A 19499-nucleotide genomic window follows, 5' to 3' on the forward strand; every position below is an offset into this window, starting at 1 on the left:
CGAGGTTAATCACGGTTGATGTATTGAAAATAACCCTCGTCCATTATCTGGACAGCTTATCATATCCATCATTCCGCCCTATTTATACGGCAGACACGCCTCAACCTGGGAAATGCAGATTGTCCGAACGCGAACGAGCTTGTGATTCGCCTGCTCACCTTTTCGTGTCTGGATTTCACACTAGATATTGTTTCTTGGTGTGACTGATAAAAGAATATTGAGTACTCCTACTGATAAAAAAATAATATAGGGAGCCAGATACGAAAATTGTCAGTTTGAGGAAGAGATTATTTCAAGAACGATGTTAAAATAACGTAGTTTCGAGACTACCGGTAAGTCACTCTAGGATTAAATTTAAGTCGAGCCTCACGTGCGAGCGCTCGCGTACATGATAAATGTATATAGCCGGGGGAAGTGCGATTACGGGATGTTCCGTAAATAATAACGGTGCTTTTTAATTAAATCAACGAAGGAAACATCTGTAACTTTAAATAATTCGTGCAATGTACCGACGTGATGCCGTTTACATAAACATTAATGAATTGAAATCGTATCATGAGCTAACGTTGCTCGTGTGTAACAAGAATTTAATTCAAATCGATAATAAAAGGGACTAAAAAAGTAAAAGATAAGTGCAGAGTTGCGTAAAAAATTTCGGAGAAGATAAGCCTCGGTAATCGCATTTCGCAAATACGAATCTTGGGGATAAATTTTCAAAAGTCATACGACCGTATACTTTTACACCCATTTAACAGCGAAAATCGAGGGACCGTGTATACGTTCGCTTATAAATATTAACGAGAACATCTCATTATATTTCATATTTTGAGCCCGTAAGCTATATTTACGACCGATACTGCTTTCCCAGTTTTAAGCGTAGAAATTCTGCGCGGTCGTGCACATCACGATGAATCCTTCGAAGGGACGCCTTTGTTTCGCTATCAATTCAGGGCTATAAATTTAACACACAATTTTATCCCGCACGGCGGGCGTGTTTCGATTTACTCGTGCATCTGCGCCGGAGAACCCTGGCCATCTTTTCATAATTTTCTTACGCGGTATATTTCACGACATAATCCCGAGGTAATGTAATTCATTTACCCGGAATGCACCCGCTTACGCGGCAAATGAATTGCAGCAACGCTCATTATGCTTCGCGGGCGAACTAAATCAGAATGCGGAAAAAGCCGCGGCGGTTGTTTCTACGCCGTATAATGGCGTACGCGCGATTTACTGACGGATTTGTTGACTTTCTCTCCTTTTGCAATCTTTAATTTCTCGCGCAGAAATATGTAAAAATATGACGCAACCACAGGCAATTACCAGGCCCTTTTATAACTTTATTATGCAGCTGCGCATGCATTATAAAGCTACATGTGCGAGATGTCAATGCATTACAGATTCAATTTATTATAGATATAATAACCGGAAAGGTTACCAGAGATACACTGTACACGCGCAGATATACTGTAATCGACAGGACCTCGAAAGCCAGCATGTAAAGCTATTACCCGCGGCTGATGGCTTTCACTGTTGCTTTTAAGCCGGAAAAGGTTTTTGCATGTTTAAAATAAATAAATAAACGTGATAGAACATAAATACAAAGTGCGTAAGAGTGTTTTGTCATATGCGCGTATCATTGCGAATACATTGAAGGTTTTGATCAAGCATAAATATTTCCGCGGTAATCACTTTATAAATACGCATTCATTATTAATGCAATTTAAATGAAATAAAATATTCATCTACCGACAATAATTTGTAAAGGATAAACCGTTCTAGAGATATTTTTTCCTACTGAGATAACAATTTATCATCAGTACGCTTCAGCGAAGCGCTAATAAATCACACAATTGCTGTATCGTCGATTATCAATATCTATCAATGCTGTAATTCGCAATGTTGATTCACGAGATTTAACATTCATTCACGCGAGAATTTTGTAAAAACTCATCACCGAAAATTTGACCAGACGCGCATTCGAAAATCTTACACAATACGACAAATATTTTCAATAAGTAAATCAGCGCGAGTTTCGCGCACGAATAAGTAATACAAGCTCGGAAATGGAATTTGAATAGAAACATTCAACCGGAACGAACTTTACCGCGTGTTCGTTCCGGCCACTCGATAAAAGCTCAGGGTATATTTCGACGGCGCATAGTAGAGGGGCTTCGCAGCTTTTAAGCTCACACTGAGAGAACGCAAAGAATCCTCTATTCTCTCTTCACCTTTTTTTATCTTTTCTCCCTTTTGCGTTACGGATTATCCTACATAATAATTTCCAAGCCATGGATAGTCCGCCTATGCGTTATCTCGTGTATCTCTCGTCGCTCACCGTGGAATTAAGACGGAAAATATAACGAGATGAAGGGGCGGCGGTAGCGCGCCAGCGGCGGCGGCGGCAACGGCGGCGGCGGCGGCGGCACGGTCGTTCGTGCACGACGACCGAGGAACAACGACGTACAGATAATCTAAACTCGGAGCGATGGAGTGGTGGCAGCCTGGGCTACACCAGTTGTCAGGCCGTGATGGATGGACGCGCGGCACGTACCACCGAGAATTCGTCTTCCTTCTTTTTCATTTCGTGAACTCCGCCTTATTTTCCGTCGCGCATTTTCCGCCTCCGTCCGCTCGATACCACACCGATATTCTTTCCCGGGTTCCATGATCTTCAACGGAGGTCCGGGATACTTGCTTTTGAAAGCGCCACTTTCCTGGTTCAGCGTATATATCCAAGAGAGAATCGTTGCGTTCCATTGTTTGAACCGTGAAATAACTTTCCGCGTATTCATCGCATGTAGATCCGACGATCATGGTTACATGCATCCGTGCGTTTGCGGTATGTTCCTTTTGATTAGAAGGTAATACGTTTCTTGGAATTCTGATATTTCTTATTGGAAGCGTCGACATTACTACGTGGATTACACGCTGCCTGGAATGTTGCAGAGTTGTCACAGGACGTACACGTTTGTGCAACCTTCAAGGCACGCCGGTATCTTCACACCCCAATTCTTTCGTCCTCCAGGATTGGAAACGAGTGAAATGCCAAATAGAAAGGGAGATTAAAACTTACTTTCGTGATTAAATACGTCCGTTTTCATTTTAATTTCTTCTTTTTTAATTGCGATATTTAATTAAATATTAGAATTTTTCTAATTTTAATTTAATCAAGAGAGAGTAAAGGTCTTCTTCGTTATTAATACATCAAAATATGTCCATAGTATTCATTATTTATAATAACGCAGTTTGTTCTTTTACGAAACATCGTTGCGCGTATATGCAACTTTCATAATTTAAATGTGATACTTAAAATGCGCAACTCTGATTAACGTTGCCGGAAGGATGCGAATGTCTTTTTCAAAATTTGTGCGATTTCTCTGGCGAGTAATGAAGAGTTTGCAATGGTATATTCATGCCACGTACATGACGAGGAAGAAAGAAATTCTACCTTCCGCGCGATTCTTCACTCGCTACTTACGTTTTATTCCACTCATCAGCTTTCCCCATTCTATGCGGTACGTGCACGTTCTAATTCTCACGTTCCCGACGATACAGACAGAAAAAGGAAAATATCCTGTGTGAGATGTGTAATCCGTTTTTTTCATCCGGTGAGGGTAAAATAAAAAGTATAATGCGTTGATGAATTTGAGAAAATTAGCTTTGCGGGCCAGTGGTTGTGAATTGTAACGTACCAGGTGGCTTCAAGAAATTATACAGATCCACACCTTCCTTTGTTTTACATTTTATACATCTCACTTTTGCTCATATTTTGTAGACGGCATAAATGTGATGTAACAATATCGTATATTTTCACAAATTCAAACTTACTTGTTTTATTTAACTTTTTAACTTAATCATTTATATGTCTATTATATTGTAATATATAATTGCTTCGCTAAAAATCATATGTATATCATTATATCCGTGCAAAATAATAGAAAACGTAAAAATATTAGATTTCTTTTGTTTTCTTTAGCGAGTTTTCCTCACTGTACGTAGAGAGTGGGTCAGACATTTTTCTACGTATTTATCTTGATCTTCCATTTCCTCGACAAACACAGCGTAAAGCAGGATAGTTTTGAAATTATTCATAAAATATGCATGACAATGGAACAAGTATTTCATGCGGATTCTTCGTTGCAGTATTACTTCGCTTCTATTCAGCTCATCGTTTTCCGGTATTCAAGATAGACAATCTGCCGAAGCTTTAATCCTGATGCTCGTAGCGATACCAATGTTGGATGAAAAGAGACCGGTGGAGAATGTTTAACGGAGGCGTTGCGACCGTCTTAAGCCCCCCATGCTGAAAGTGGCTCACGCGCCTCAAGCGCGAAGTAAAAAAAAAAAAAAAAAAAAACGAAAAAGTTCCTAAAATTTCTGCTTTCACCGTTATGCCGGGTCACTGCAAACCAAGCGATCAATTTTTACATGTTTTTACGATTATATTTTGTTGTCGAAAATAATAAATATTATATAGATATTGATTCTTATTAATAAAAGCACGATATGCATAAGAATTCGACTTTTTTTGTAATGAGTGTGTTATGGCTCATCGAAGGGGATATTAAATGGTTAGGAAGCAATTTATCTAAATAGATTGTCGTTGAAATTTTTCGATAACCGCATCGCTATTCAAACGCGTATGTGCTTTATCGCTTAACAATGTGCGCTTGTCACACACATACGAAAGTGTATACACGTATATATTTCGACTATATATTCGACTATATATTCGACTATAATTTCTCTATTGCTGTTTCCCTTTCCAAGGTGGTCGCATAGGACGCTGCTTTATCACACGTAAGCGAGTGTATCGCGCTGATAGGATCGCTTCCGGATACATAAGTTGCCCGAACAAAAGCAAATGTTGGCGAGTGCGCAAATTGTATCTCTCGACATTAAAAAATTTAAGAGCGGTAGTTTTTATAAGACGCTTAGCGCAGAGTTCTGAAATTTGTGTTGATAGTCGACCATTTCGATGGTCGATCGTTATCAACATTATTTCAAGATTCATGCTCGACCATCATCGATGGGACCACGAATCTTGAATTTCCGTGCTCGACCATGGAATCAATTAAGCCATGGGACCACGGATGCATGGATAGGCTAGGAAAGATTCTGAAGAAATTAGCGTATAGCAAGACTATATTTCAAATATATTTCAAAATCAATAACCAAACAAAAATCGATAACGAAAAATGCGCTCTTTTATTAAATAAATTATTTCAAATGTAAAACATAAATTTTCAATTTTTGTCCCGTTTGTGTAAAACATATTCTTTTTATTTTTAACTTATTACATTCGCATATGTATTTAAAAAATTTTAATATATTCAGTTATTCGGAAAATTTGTAGCAATTTTTATGACTAAATAAAAAACAATTGTTTTATATTTAAATCCATCTTTATTCAATAATATATGTACGTTGTTTTCGACAACATTTGACCATCTTTAACAACTTGTTTATACATATTACTAAATAAATGAACATATAAATATATAAAAATTGTTTTTGATTTTGTCATAAAAAAAGACTATACACTTTTTGAATAATTCAATATATCTTGCTTTAATTCTTATTTATAAAGAACATTTATTAAATATTCCAGAGTTAAATATTCAACGAATCTAAGTCCTAGCCCATCCATTTTAAAATAATGGATCTATGACATTATATATTTGTTATGTTTTTATCTATAACATTCTTGTATATCATTATGCTTACAATATTGCATTGTATGATTTTCTTTATTTCATATTGAAATTTATCCTATTTTTATTGTATTCACATATACGAGGATAAAATAAAAAGTAAAAAGATTTTTTCATTCTCAAATTAATGAAAAATATCCCAAATATTGCAAAAAGATAAACTAGTCCTCATATAATGTTCTTGTCTACACTTACATACTCTTTAATTCATATATTTTTTAACTCATTGCAAACCGGAAACATAAATCAACATGTCCTGTTTTTGAAATGTTAATTTACGTGTTTCGAATAATCTTGTGTGGTATTATTAACATGTTCCATGCCGTGTGGCTTACTGGTGGCCTCACTAAATTTTCTATTCAGGCCGTTTAAAATAAAATATTTTATATTTCTTAAATTTATTATAGCTTTTTATGATGTACAACATATTTTGTGTATGTTACATTCTATTTTTAGTAATTTCTATAATTATAATTTTTTACAACATATACATAAATTTCACGACGTAAATAGAAAGTTATGTAAAATCAGAGCGACATGGAACATGTTAACAGATAAATATATATAAAATATATATAACGCGTGTGACAAAAAATATAATTTAAATTTATCAAAATAATAAATAATTTGTTCTTCTAGAAACTAACTAAATTTAAAATATTTTGCAATGTGCGAACTAAAATTTTTATAAAATCAATATCATATACGATCTACAATGTGTTAAATTTTATAGTATGTATCTTATAGATCCATTATCTTAATAACAATCAAGACAAATTATAAACTCACTCACCGATTGATGCGCAGCAGCGGAGTTGTCATTCTGTTGATCTGCATAGTTGATGATCTGTAAAATACGAAAATAAGTCAAGATTATAGTTGCGTTCATAATGAATATTTATCAAATCATAATTGAGTACATTGAACTTTTAATTCTTTTTGTAAGCAAATATGGAATAAAAAAATTATTGAAAAAGTTTAATTATTAAAATAAAAAGTAATAAATATGTAAATAAATTCTAATAATAATCAATATTAACTAATGTAAATATTTTAAGTCTTTTAATTTACAACATTTTCAACAAATAAATGAATTATTATTTACCGTAAAGTTGCTCCGCCGGCGCCCGATGCTCCTCCTGAGCCTCCTCCTCCTCTCAGTGGTCCTTCGAAGCACTCACATTGAATCACACGCGTTCGCGGCGCATGCATTGCTCGCATGCGTATCTGAATACGAAAATCGCGCGATACTTAAAACGGCACTCCCGACATCACAGGCGAATCGAACCGAATTGTCCAAGCTGTGACGTTACGCGCGAATTTCGTCCGCGTTTCAGACGACCACATTTACCAATTGGGGCACGATTCTCTCAAAACAGAAGGCAAAGATAAGCTCGAAGAAGATGAGGTGATTAGTCATCCAATCAACCGACTAGATACAAGACATCTGAAAAGCAATCGGTAGCGTTTGACTAACTCCGGTAGCCGTCCTCGACTACCTTCGACAGTCCGGCTATCTGTACAACTAGCGCGCTGCACGTAGAACCGAAGATTGCCCTGCCGTAGTCGAGATTTTATGATTGAAACCGACCTTTCCCTCCCCCGAGCCAAGCCTAAAGTCAAAAAAAATCGTGTCCCAATATTTGTCATACAGCAAAAATGCGTTCATCTATAGATTCGCTATAACTCTCGGCATTAACGGCACTCCCGACGCGCATTTTGTTATACTATACGACGGAACGAATATATTTTGTAGCACCGATTACGCGCACAAAGTTGATCTGTAAAATAAAAAAATAAATGCAGATTAGTGTTTGAAATAATTAATATTTATAAAATAATTACTGCGCACATTAAACTTTATATATGGCGATTTGAAGCGCGAAGGTTTATCTGTAAAATATACAAATACATTTATACTACTATGACATCCAAAATATTTTATCTAATAAATATCAATTGTTTTTGAAGCACAATTTAAGAAAAACCTGATCAAAAGACTGAAATAAGAATTTCATGAGACATTTGTGAATGTCTTTTTAATAATCCTTTAACCAATTTAAAATCAATATTACTTTAGTAAAAGTAGCGAGTAATAAGTTTTAAATTTAAATTTTACTCAAGTTTACTTGAGATAAATTAAGGAATATAATTGTATTATTCATCTATAAGCCTCTAAAGCTTTGTTATATTATATTGTGATCGGGGGCGTTGTGACCGTCAGAAGTGCCTCTACGCTGGAAGTGGTTCGGGCGCTCCAAGCGCTAAGCAAAAACAAAACGCCACGCCACCATGCGGTTTTTACACACTTCAAAAATTATCGGGGTCTATTACAATTTTGCGTCCCTCCAAATTTTGCTACGCTGAAGCGTATATTGCGTACTATATTGCAACGCCCCCGATGTTTAATGGTGCTTTTCTTGGGCGCTTAAAGTCTATCTTATGTGTTCATGTACGTGCAGACATATCACGCATTTCTGTAACTACTTGCGAACCTTTGGTACAACAAACGAGAATTCAGTGGGCGAGAGGCGAGTCTAAATGGAATTTCAAACTTACTAATGTCTAAAGCTTTCGTAAATTTGCTGATTGCGTTTAGATATTTGTCTAAAAAGATTAAAAAAAGAAGAAAACTTTATGCGCAGATAAATGCATTTTCTATTGTCTTATTAATGACACTAAAGAATCAATAACGACGATATTGGAAAAGTAAATCAAATTTTGTATAAATATCTTATTTTCATCAGAATAACCGGAATATTTGCAGGTCTGTATTATTAAAAGGCAATTCTAGGACATACAGTAGATTGATGAAAAAATAAAGCATTCTAATAGAAAAGTTTATAAAAGTAACAATAGAAACAAATTTAGTTGTAAAGAAAAAAAATGATCGTTAGAACTTCATCGATAAAACGAACATAATATTTTGAAAACATGTGGAGAGTTGCACCGTTACCAGACGCATTCTAAAATACATTGGCGTTTAGAGTATTTCTAGTGATCGATTTTATTATTTTTCACCAACAGAAATTTTATCCTCAAACATGCGGCGGAGTATCGTGTGGATTATAATCGTTCTCTGTCAACCGTGAATATTCACGCTCGGCGGTAAAAACTCAGTCAGATAAAAATCCGACAGGAAATATTCATTTAAAATTTGAAACAAACTCGATTACTCGTATCCACTTTGCTAATTGTAAAGTCAAATTTGAATCTATTATAAATCTTTCACTCTTCTGTATATTATTTTTTATTAAATCCATTTTAGTTAACAATAATTTATAATTATTGTTATAAATATGCGTATTTATTAATAGCGACAATAATTATATATAGCTTTAATGTTGTTGCAATTTATATTTGTATTTTGCGAAAGAGGATAATAACGCTAATCATATTTAACATTGAATAATTCATTTTCTTCTATACTTTATCATTATTAATCGCGTTTAGAGCTGTAATTAACAATATCAATTAATTAAATCTTTCGCGCACCGTAATAACGATTATTATAATATATTGTAAAAACGGATGTATTTTTGTAGGAGTATTTATAGTCATCACAAAAGAAAGATTATTTTTAAAATTTGCATGTACTATTTAATAAAAAAATTTAGCTAAAGTAACCACAACAATGGAAACATTCCCTTTGAATTATACTTGTATAGTGACCGCCACAGAATTAATGTTTCCGTGACGCAGAAAAACGCGGAGTTAGAAATGCAGCGGAACATACTCGTAAATGTTCACAGACTATGCTTCAGGGACAGAGCTATGACGCACCTAAACAAGACAATGAGAGGTGGTCGGAATTCTATATGAAAGCATGGGGACAGAGGCGACTGCATGTCGGTAAGCGATGTGTTCACGATTCCGACGCGTAGCCATAAATTTTTTTTCTAAAAAGCGCTTTTGTTCGCCTCTCTCGTATACGTATTATGCACGCACCTATGTGGGAACATGCAAAAAAAAAAAAAAAAAAAAAGAGGAAAAAGAAATATAAATCGGGAGTGAAACGCTGAATCTCGGGGTAAAAATACGACCGGACAGTCACGGAGTGCGACGCTGGGGACGGTCGCGCGTCGGCGAATTGACGATCAGCATACGTTGAATCTCATTATTCCATAAAAACGAAGTTACGCGATGCGGCGCGAAGCGTCGCCCTAATGGCGCCGTTCGTTTCGGAGGTATAAGAGGGACGATGAAGCGCCAAGCGCGAGTTTCAATGGATATAGCTTGCGTGACGAGGGGAACTATGGAATTTAAATCCGGGATTGGAAATGTCCGAAATTATTTTTGCTCTTTGACGAAATAAAAAAAAAGTTGGAATTTTTATTATAAAAGAAATTCGAGCGCATTTTTTATACGTAAAAGATATATTATTATGTTTGATATGTGCGAAATATATTGGCCCTCCTTTAAAAGATTATTGATAAGCTTTATTTAATATGGATTAGGTGTATTAAAAATATGCATTTAATATCGCAATTGGAGTTTCCTTTCAGCCGTGATGCAGCTGACCGTTCTGAGCAACAACGGGAATGCTTGAGCAACTTTAGACGAAACCAACGCGTTTGTTTTCTCTTTCCGGTCAGAACGGGACACAAGGTGGTAGTTCGCGAGTGTGTAGAGGGTATGCGCACAATTTTGAGATAAACACGCGACGAAGTTTTGTTAAAAAATGTCTCAGAATTGTTCAAGCGTATAGACTGTCGTATATTTTCCAGTATTTGTAGCTGAAAATTCCCGATATCAGAAATGTCTTGTATTTATAGGATTATATTTAACGGAGAAAAGAGAGGCGAAAGATAGGAAGAGCGGTGGCAAGAGTCCTTGCGAGCTTTTACTTAATGATGAAAGTTGCCGCTTCAACGAACGAGCTCCGCCCTGTTTCCTAAACCGGATTTAAGGTGAACGAGAAATTGCCAAGACGGACAAATGCGAAAGACGAGAGAAAAACTACGTCGTAGCTGTCGCGACAATGATGATTTTGCAGTATAATTGCAATCGGATCGATTCAATCGTTGATCTATCGACGTGATATGCACTCCGGTCGGATTTTGTGCAAACATTCGTATAGCAGCGCACGTCGTTTGCAGCGGCCGCGATATTAAATTTTCCGTTGGAACGCGGATTCGGAATAAAACATAAAAGCGCGCGCGGGGTTTGCACGGGTTTTCCAGAAACGTGTATTGTTTACTGCACGACCACGCCTGCGCGATGTTTGCTGCATTCCGTGGCACTTTTTGTTAACGCGTTCTCTCGGTCGCGCGCGCGCGCGCGCGTGTGTATGTGTGTGTGTGTGTGTGTGTGTGTGGATGTGCTATATCCCGGGCGTCATGCGCAAAAGACAACCGAACCAAAAATCGTGATAATAGGGCCACGGATTTTTTATGGACTCGGTGTGTCAGAATTCTCGCAATTTTTTGATCGCACATCGACATTCACGCTAGAGAGGTCTTGTAATTCATCGATGCGTTTTTGATGGGCATATTGCCGGTTTATCTCGGATATCTCTGGCACTGTTCTCGTATGAATTGAATAACTCTTTTATTGAGAGATCGCTGTTGCCACAAAAGCATTTATATTGGCGTTCAAGGGGTTAACGAATCATGATTAATGAAATCATAAGAACTTTTTCAAATAAAATCAAAGTTATTTTGCTCGGCTGCAATACAAATACCTGCAATGGTCAAAAACTTGAAACATTTTTGTATAAAGTTTTTTTTAATTGAAATTTCACGCATAGCCGATTTTGTAATATTTGAGTGATTAAATAAAATAGTTTATCGTGATCTGAATCGCCCGATTAATATACATGTATGTATATTAATCGATATAATTGCATTTGCACAAGCATGCTGGGAACGTGATATTATTTGGGATATCATCTGTATGCAGCGCGCGCAAAAAGTCGTGGTAATTCATTGGCGATTAAACAAACGGGCGTTTCAGCATGGCGATTCTTTGGCTGAAACGATCGCTCTGCGGTAATCAGCATAACAAATTTCTGTATGTAAATCAGCAGTGTATCGGCTCGCATGAGCGCTGTCGTGCAATTCGTTTATGCTGGATTAAGCGCATAGGACGCGCTTATGCTACGTATGTATCGCGTGCATTTTTCATTAGAATTCATGAGCGAGATTGCGACGAGCTACGTGCTAATGAGTACATATCAGGAAATATAATAAATTAGTATCATCACGCTTATATTGCACAAAAAATTTTCATAATGTTCATCACAGAAAATTACTCAATAATTATTATTCAATAATTATAGGATTTTGATAATTGGATGGTGATTTCACCGACACATATGTTTGTCCGAATTCACAGACTCGCGATATAGCGCAGACACAGTCCGCACCGCTTTAATATCGCGACGGAAGATAGGCATCTTAAGAAGCTAAAAAGTAAGGAAAAACTTCAGACCTGAAGAGCAAAAGGGGAGAGGAAAATCCCATCAAACTTGAAAGTGCCAAAAAGTTAACGTCTCCCGCTCGGTTTGGTTCTTGTATTTTCGCTTCCGTCTCACTCGTGCCCCGGGAAACAAGCGGGAAAGTCGCGGTGGAAACTTCACCTTGGCGACGGTGTTCGCAGTGCTCGTTTGCTCCTTTTCCTCTCTGTCTATCTCTCTCGTCACGGCGAAGAGTAAGAGCGGCGGAACGTGCCGCAGGGGAAATAATACGGTCGAAAACTCAGCCCCATAACACTCGCGGGAGCGAAATAACGCCGAGCCGCTACCGCGGAAAATTCAAAGTCAACGATACGTTATTGTTTTTCAAGAGCTGCCGCCGGTGAGCGTGCAACCGCGAAAGTGGAAGTCGCGAAAGTACAAGGAGGAAGTCTCGAGATATGCAGACGACGGCGACGTCTCCCATCTGTTCCAGAATTCAACGATGCCGATACGACGCACTTGAAACTGACGGCTGCGGCATGAGTGCATCCAACAATCTTCCAGTACGGTTCTTTTATTATTACGATTATCGCGAGACATATATCAGATATTAGAAAAGATGCGTATCTGAATCCCTTAATTCTCGGGAGAATTCAGAAAGAAACTCGACGAATTATAATGAATATACCGCGTTTGGTTAAACAATTTTACAAAGTATTTTACTTAAGAGATTATTCAAATAACATATGTACAAAAATGATATAGTTTTTTTAAAAGGACATTATTTTAATAATTTTAATCATTGAGAAATTAATATCCAACCGTAAGTAATGGTATCGCGTTCGCGTTATTGTGTTAAACATATACAAAGTTTGTGCTTCTATCTCTCTAATGTGCAAATCAGTAGGGAGCGTTTGTTCGTGTTCGTGTTTATGGCAATCGAGACCAGCTTGCGCGCGACTCATGCCCTTTTTTCAGCATTCTGGGAGTAACTCCGGCATGTCGAGCGAGAGATTCGCTGCCTGTCCCCGCGGGAGACCGCATCTAATCAGAATGAATGGCCTCACCCAGTAGCCTCGCTGGGTATCCTAACCGACAACTTACGGCGCACTCCCCCTCCCTCTTTGCCGCCCTCCCTCCCTCCCTCCCGACGCCCTTGCCATTTTGCTCGGGTTCCGGGCCAAGCCCCAACTATCATCGGTCTTCGTTATAAAGAGGAACCACCCGGGGCTAAATCTCGTTTGCCTATCTCTCTTGGCCGCGGAGGCCTCGCAAAGTGCCGCGGAAATCAGTCGCCTGTTTTCATGCCGAGATCTACCGTTTAGGTTCGGGGACAACTCGCCGCGGGGTATTCGCGGCTTCCCGTCTCGAGTGGCACCTTGTCGATCATCTTGGATACGCAATACGTCAACCGCTTCGCCGCGCAGCCGACGGCGACCGTCTTTCTTCGAAGTATGGAAAAACACTTCGAAGGGGAAAAAGAAAAGTGGGCCAATGAACACGCAGACGCGTCCGGATCGATTTTCACTTTCGCTCAACAGAGAATTAAGAAGGAGTGTATCTCTTCCAATGAAAAAGATGATAATTTAGCTAAGTTGATAAGACTATTCGCCGTATGCTTTTTGAAAATTTTTGATTAACAAATTATCACAAATTCAAGAAAGAGTAAAAAAGTAAGCTAATTTTATATCTAATTTATCTATATTTTATCATTTAGTTTATATATTGTAATTGCAATTAAGTCTTTAATTTAAAGCAGGAAATATATCTCTCATTGAAAAACATACAATATTATAAAATATAATATTACTTTATGACATAATTAACGTTTATATATTGTATGAAGTGTAATTGAATATGTTGCATAGACGTTCCTATAAATATTGTAAAATTAAAAATCAAGAAAAGAATTTTCTGATTTCTTGAAAGTTATTACTCTAGTCACGGTTTAGTATAAAAAAGTTCTGTGTATTAACGGTGGGTGCAAGATGAATGAGCCTGCTGCATCGCCCGCATGAAATACATCCTCGGAGTACTAGGTCATAGCATTGCTTAAATTATTCATGGCTTGCGGGACACTTTGCTGAAATTAGCATGCCGGCCATAATGTTAATGAATTTTTCAAAGAGTAGCAAAGACAGGTTCAAAGTGTACACAAAACGCGACCATGCGCATATAATTGGATCCCTTCAATACATCAAAAAATAAGAAAATTTATATAAGTAAGTATAAAAAATTTCTTTCGTTTTTTCTCTCGTCAAATAAATTCATATTCACTTAATGGCAATGCTTTGTGCTACTTTAATTTTAACACTTTGCCGATTTGTTTCTATCTTTTTTATCAGATATTTTTTAACGTAAGTGCTTTTACAAAGTGAACATAAAAATAAAGAGAAAACTTTACTTGTTACTTTCACGTAAGATGTAAGAACTAACGACATACGGTAGGTACCTCGTTTCTCAACAAGCAAAATAAAACTGCTCTTCTTTCTTTATGAAAAGCGTCTTTAACCAGGATACACGATAGTCTATCTACTAACAAACATTGCGTTATGGAACTCGTTAAAACGTGACGGTCGCTAAGTCTGTTGTATTAAACGCAAAGTCCCCAAACATTATTATCCGCTGCAAAAATAATATTTTGCTAAAGACATAAAATAGCTCGCACGATAAATATTATATCGCATTAACTTGTTTATCCGCGTATGAACATAGAAATGCAATTTTCAAGATACGTAATTATCGTATATTTATGAATAACAATTTTACTATGAAACTTACGAAACACTTTAAGATGAAGGTAATAATATTTCCTTGCAATCTACACAAACGAATTTGCGTAACCACATAAACGCCATCCATTGCTAAGAATGAAATGTCAATTTATTAGGACGACGCGCCTGTTCCGACGTCCCCTAACGCAAGAAAAGCGTTGCAATTTTAATAAGTTCATAATAATAGTGTTAATAATGACACGGTAATGTGCGAACCCCAAGGCAACTCGTTATAAGAAGGGAACGTAGTTTTCGAAGTTATAATGACGGTGATTTAAAAATGCATTTACAAGGACTGCCACAATATTGAAGTTTCTTCGTGAAACACAGAAAAAATATATGTACACATTATGTTAAAAGTCTTTGTATTTTCAAAGTTGTTCTTAATTTAAAGTTTATTCAATTTTTTAAATTGGACAGAGATTGCTAGTAAAATTAATAAAACAAAAAAATTGTCTATACAAAGAAAAATATTATCTTGATTAATTTCAATTTATTTTTGCTATAAAGTTTATAAAAAGACTTTTAAAATAATGGAATACAAGAAAATTCACGTATTTTATATTTTTTGTCTATGAACTTTTTATTTATTAACTCTTCACACTCAATCTTTATTATTGTAGCTGTTTCTATCTTTTATTTAGACTTCTGAGTCTTAATAATTCGGTCGGTTAACGATACTCTTATGCTCGGTTCGTTAGAGTGTTAAATAGGGGAGATGCACTCGCTTCTTTTCACGGAAACTATTAAAGGAGCCGTTCCGAAATCGTCCCTCGTTCTCAGCAAGATTAAATTTCCGGAGTTAATCGTCTCGACGGACTCTTAATTCGCCGACTTGATTTGCAAGCTCCTCGAGAACGCCATGGAAAGTGTCTCTCAGTTCTTGAATCGTACCGGCGCGTAAATAATTATGTACATATAAATCTTGCTGCGCAGAATCGCCACGCAAACTGTAACGATGAAACAGGACATTTAGAGATTGCTGTCCTCGGGGAATTCGCTGGCTGTACCGTGCGATTTAATCTCGGCAGCTCATATTTAAGCTTGTACTTTGAAGTATTCTCTGTTATAATTCGCAGTTTCTCCCGTTCAGCATCTCATATGTATCTTAATGGAGAGAAGAACATTACATTTATTGATTTTTATTTTAATCAATAAACCAAGTTAAGCCTCTTTGATGTTGTACGGTTAGGAAATAGAATTGAAGATTAATATACGTTTTGCATACATTTGACGACAACATTGATTTTTACGTACATCTCGAAGGACTTCTTGAAGCTAAAAACCTCGAATGTATACTTCCGGTCTTATCTTTCCCTTTCAAATTTAACACATCATTTCGCGCACGATTCCTGCGAATAAAGATTGGCGAGGGCCCGTCTCCCTTTCTTTGACAGTGACAGTCGATTTAAGGATTTGCCCCGACGTCGGCGGGAAAAGGGAAAAAAGTTATCGAAGGAGAAACAGATACTTTGACGGAGTGAAGGGGAAAAGGGCGGCGGGGTGAAGAGCTTCTCTTCCCGCCTTCAGGAGGCGGACACGGAAAAGGGTACACTCGACTTCAAGTACTTTCCAGACCTACCAAAAGCCGCTTAATGCAAAGTTGTCTTTAAACAAAGCTCGATGGAAAGTAAAGTTACACAATATCGTTGTCGTGAAATGTATCGTGAATTTGAATTCTTCGATCGACAAGCAAATAAAAAAAACATATATGACGCGACGATACCTCGCGATCGTCTGTTTTTCGCGAACTGCTTCGTGGAATATGCAACATGCAATGTGCATCGAACACGTTAGTGCAATTAAATCCCACAATGGAATGGGTTGTACGCTGTGCAGTTTCGAGTGGCGTACGTATCGTACGGCATCGCCACCGAATTATCAGCGACAATACTTGGATGAGGAAGAGTGCCACCGGGTGTTCAGCGTCACGCGACATCGACTCCTACTTCCGTCCATCGATTATTTACCCTCCCAGGACGATTCGCGCGTAGAGTTCATGACTGCTACGTAGTCGTCAAACGTATAAGTGTTCTATTGCATGTAAAGTATTCCGTTATGTGATAAATATGAAAATATTTTCATAACTGTTCAATATTAACCTACTTTCTTTCGCATTCATGAACAGCTGTTGTATTCGAATCATAAAAAAATATGATAAGATCGTAGCAAAACGTTGATATTACGTATATCAAAGTTATATCGTCATACATATACATGTATTCTTGAAAATATTAAAAGTATAATTATGTATAATATAATCGGTTTATTAAAAAAATCCTTGCTGCAATGATTGTATGCTGTCGACATTATTACGTAATATAGGATCCAGACCAATCATAAGCATTAATAGCAGATTATTGAAGTTATTTGAAGACGAAAATCTTTATATCAAATTGTCGAGGCTACAATAGTTTTTAAATGAGAAATATTAAAGGTTGACCAATTAAATTATCATAATACGCGTTCAGGTGTGTGTATTTTTGACAATCTGATTGCTCAACTTTAATACTTTCAATTTAAAAATTATTGTAAATATTGTAACATTTTAATATAAAGATTTTTGTCTCTAAATAATCTCAGAGAAATCTGTTATTATATTATAAAATATCAAAGTAAATTAATAAAATTGTATTATAAAATATTAATGTAAATTAATGAAATTGAAATTGCTAAAAATAAAATTATTTTATTAATAATAAGTTGAAATCAATATAATAATTTTAGAAGATATAGTAATTTTATGAAATATAAATAAAAGATTAATAATTCCAAAATATTAGAAAGAACATTGATAAATAATACAAATTAAATTTGAGGAATTCTGGCATAAAAGTCTATTAAACATATACACTATTAACTGATATTTATTTTTTAATAAATAATGAGGAAGAGAATAAATATATAGATTATAAAAATCAGTAGATTAATTATAATATAATGGATCATTATATTCCAAATAATCTAACATTAATTCAGCCTGTCAAAAAGATTTTTTGTATTATTATTTATATTTTGATATTTTATAATATAATTTTATTATATAAATAACACACATATTCTTTTGAAAATAGCAGTTAGCCATTATTTTTCGAGTAACCTATATTGTAATAAATAAATTCACTCACCAATTGATGCATCGCCGCTGCAGTGCCGATCAGCTGTTCTGTCCGTTGTACTGCTGTTTTGCTGTTTCTCTGTTCTGTATCCGGATGTACTGCTGTGTTCTTCCTGAATCACTCCAATACCACATAAGCACTAATGACTTCAGTACAATAATAGTGTATTATTTTATTCAGCACTCCCGATTATTTATTCGCGTATTCCGATACAAAACGTACTTTAAACAAATACATAATATGAAATAATTGTCTGTAGATTTATTCAACACATCCGATATACGAATTACTTGCAAATAATGTGTAAAAGACGCGTATTAATAAATAAAATCGTGCGATAAAACGTAAAGCAATGCGCTTCGGTTTCGGACACTGAAAAACGCGTTGATCGCACAGGTTAATTAATACTTCAAGACTACTCATCGTTAGATTCGGCACTCCCGACACTTGTTTACACACAAAATTCATTCGAGACGAGTAAAAAAGCGCGAAAACACAAAGCGATCACAACATGGCCGGCCGTTGTACCGGGAACGCGTTGTGCGACACGAACTACGCGTTGTGACGTCACGTTCATGTATCTAATTTCATACCATTACGCGGCGAATATCTCAAAATCTCAATATCTCATGCAAACTGCGTTACTTGCCTCGAATCTTTTGCGGTAATCTCAATGCTTCCGTCAACACTCCTTGATGTTCCTAATGTTCAATAGCCTTCGCGATGCTTACGATGAACGGATAGCACGAAATATATCCGAAGAACGCGTATTGATATATGGAATCTCGCGACGGAACGCGAAGCGATGGGCTCCGGTTTCGAATATTGAGAAACGCGTTAATCATGTGATTGCGCAGATCGATTAATACTCTCCGACGATTACCTATCGCTAGATTCGACGCTCATTTGTACGAGAAATTTATTTGAGACGTGTAAAAAAACGCAGAAATACCGAGCGATCGCGATACGGCCGGCCACTCACCACCATTACACTGGCAATGCTACAAGACGCGAACAAACCGCTGTGACGTCACAGACGTCACGTTTATTCGCTAACATCACGTTATTACACAGCGAAAAATATTTCCTTACGCGGGAAAAGTATCGTATGCGTTAATCATGTGATTGCGCAGATCGATTAATACTCTCCGACGATTACCTATCGCTAGATTCGACGCTCATTTGTACGAGAAATTTATTTGAGACGTGTAAAAAAACGCAGAAATACCGAGCGATCGCGATACGGCCGGCCACTCACCACCATTACACTGGCAATGCTACAAGACGCGAAAAAGCCGCTGTGACGTCACGTTTATTCGCTAATATCACGTTATTACACAGCGAAAAATATTTCCTTACGCGGGAAAAGTATCGTCGCTATACGTTATTAGTATGCGTTAATCATGTGATTGTGCAGATCGATTAATACTCTCAGACGGTTAGCTATTGCTAGATTCAATGTTCGTTTGTACGAGAAATTTATCCGAGACGT

General features: G+C 36.7%; 1 protein-coding gene and 1 long non-coding RNA gene across 8 annotated transcripts in view; one reads left to right on the forward strand and one right to left on the reverse strand.

Moving 5' to 3' along the window:
- Nucleotides 1-19499, forward strand: part of Sema2a (Semaphorin 2a) — a 314626-nt gene that overhangs the window by 30029 nt on the left and 265098 nt on the right. The window lies entirely within an intron of this gene.
- LOC137001097 (uncharacterized) lies at nt 6099-18174 on the reverse strand. Its single transcript, XR_010891225.1, has 2 exons — nt 18017-18174; nt 6099-7498 (listed from the first exon to the last, which is right to left on the reverse strand). It is a non-coding gene; the product is annotated as an uncharacterized lncRNA (long non-coding RNA).

This window comes from Linepithema humile, chromosome 7 (assembly GCF_040581485.1).
Source record: "Linepithema humile isolate Giens D197 chromosome 7, Lhum_UNIL_v1.0, whole genome shotgun sequence".
Classification (NCBI taxonomy): domain Eukaryota; kingdom Metazoa; phylum Arthropoda; class Insecta; order Hymenoptera; family Formicidae; genus Linepithema; species Linepithema humile.